General features: G+C 34.7%; 1 pseudogene; it reads right to left on the reverse strand.

Moving 5' to 3' along the window:
- Positions 1-305: 305 nt before the first annotated feature.
- Positions 306-424, reverse strand: LOC111728875 (annotated as a pseudogene).
- Between the last annotated feature and the right edge of the window lie 1,902 nt (positions 425-2,326).

Here is a 2,326-nt window from a genome sequence, read left to right on the forward strand (position 1 = left end):
GATGCCCATGTTGGAGCAGAGGCTGAAATATTTTCAAGCAATTTTCCCAATTTCCTATTTCTTCTTCTTCTTCTTCTTCTTTTTTTTTTTTTGATGACCCAAGTCTTGACTGTATATTTTTTTCAGAAGTTTAATAGCATTTAGGGTTTGTACCAAATTTTAGAACTTGATTATATTTTGTTATATATTGTTCTCTTTAATTAAAGCATGATATGTTTCTTATTTGAAATAAAGTTTCTCCAAGGAAGAAATTGTGTGTTCCACTTATTTATTTATTTTTCTTTTCGTTTTTTTTTTTTTTTTGATGCCTACGTCATCTGGTATTCCTAAATGGTCTCCCATCCAAGTACTAACCAGGCCCGACCCTGCTTAGCTTCCGAGATCAGACGAGATCAGGCACTTTCAGGGTAGCATGGCCATAGACCATTTATTTTATATATTTTCACCAGGACCCATGACTGTGCTGTGCAATGGTTAATAAATATATGATATAATTTTGCTGGTGTTAATTTCTCATCTAAAAACCTCAGTTTAATTGGACTTAGATTCAGAATTTTCTTTAGTAACTATGCATTTATGCTATATCATCACCTCATATGCTTTATATACTCTTTTACCCGTCCATCTATTTGACAATCTATATTCAAACTGGCTTTCTTTTCTTTAGTCCAGGGCTTGGAAAACATTTTCTTTAGAGAAACAAAAAGTAAATATTTAGGCTTTGTGGGCCATAGTGTTTCTGTTGCAATTACTTCACTCTGCCATTGCAGTGTGAAAGCAGCCAAGACAATACATAACAAATCAGTGTGGCTGGGTTCCAATAAGACTTGATTTATGAAAACCAGGCAGGGTGATAATGGTGGTGGTGGATTTGACCATTGCCCATAGTTTGCAGATTCCTGCTCAGTCTATCTTCTCCTCACTTACAAATTCTCCACAGTTGTATTCCAATCACCACAAAACAGAATCTTCTGAAGATCATATCACTCTATTACTAATAAATCTTCAGTAGAATTAATGATATTCTTAGCTTAGTTTTTAAAAACTCATGTCTGCTTTCTAACATCCCTAAACATCTGCCATACAACTACATTTGTTGATTCCCCAGAGTCCAGAAGATACCTTGAGCCTTCTCAGCATGTTATATTTAAACATTCTATTCTGTTAATAAATTGTTAATAAATTGCCCCTTTACTTATTTTCTCAAGAACCATTCTCCTGTCAAACTTTCAAAAAGTACTCTTTTTCCGACCACCCTAGCAGGAACTGCCTAGCTGTGCTAGTTACCCGTATACTTCACTTAACCATCTTTGTCCTGTACGTTCCATCTTTTATTAATCACAATTGTTATTTAAATTCTTTAAATATATAATTTATTAAGGAAAACAACTATTTCACACTTATGAACTATCCCCACTGTATCTGCATAGTAATCAACAAGTAGTACACGACAACCTTCTCATTCAATGTGTGGAGCTAGACATATAGACATAGATTTGAGATAGGACGTGACTTGGATAATCTGCTTTTTTTTTTTTTTTTTTTGCATGGAGTAAGTGGCCAAGAGTGGTCTCTTCATTGGTGAGATGCTTTCTTCAGTAATGAGAACGTGGGTGACCTTCCTCTTTAGATGGAGGGCTAGCTGGCTAACATAGGCCCATATAATAGATACACCTGAGATCCAGGAAGGGATGAATTCAATCAAAATGGGTACATTGAACCTGAAGGGGGAACCAGAGGCAGAAATTAGCACTACTCAAAGTCCATTTATGGTTATCTAATAGGTTCAACTATCAGCGAGAGAGTCTCCCAACAGGAGAAAAAATATGCAGGTCAGGAGGGAAGAGAACAAGAAGAGGTCACCTAGAAGAGGCTTCACTGAAGACCAAATCACAGGGGTAGAACTGGAGAGATTTTTAGCAGAAACTATATCAGAAAAATACTGAGGACATTTTCTATTTGTCATGTTTTGAAACAATTTGGATCTAAGAGAAGTCCAGATCAAATTAATGGTTTTTAAATACAATTCTAAATAATTCGTATTTTGGTTTAGAGAGCAGAGGCTAATTTTGTTCTAAATCACATGTGAGGAGCAAAGTACAGAAGAAATTGAATGAATAATTATTTGCCTAAATTTTAAAATTTCTAATAAAGGGGAAAAGCATATTATTTATTGAAAATACTAAACTGTTTCAAGGTACAGGATAGAGATGATCTTGAGGAAAGTTAAACAAAAAGTTATAGCTGTTCAAATGATCACGGGTAGCTGGATATAAATCTTTGAAAGTTTTGTAGAAGAAAGAATATCAGTCTGGTTGATTAATGA

The sequence above is a fragment of the Pteropus vampyrus genome, unplaced genomic scaffold, assembly GCF_000151845.1.
Source record: "Pteropus vampyrus isolate Shadow unplaced genomic scaffold, Pvam_2.0 Scaffold234, whole genome shotgun sequence".
Lineage (NCBI taxonomy): Eukaryota > Metazoa > Chordata > Mammalia > Chiroptera > Pteropodidae > Pteropus > Pteropus vampyrus.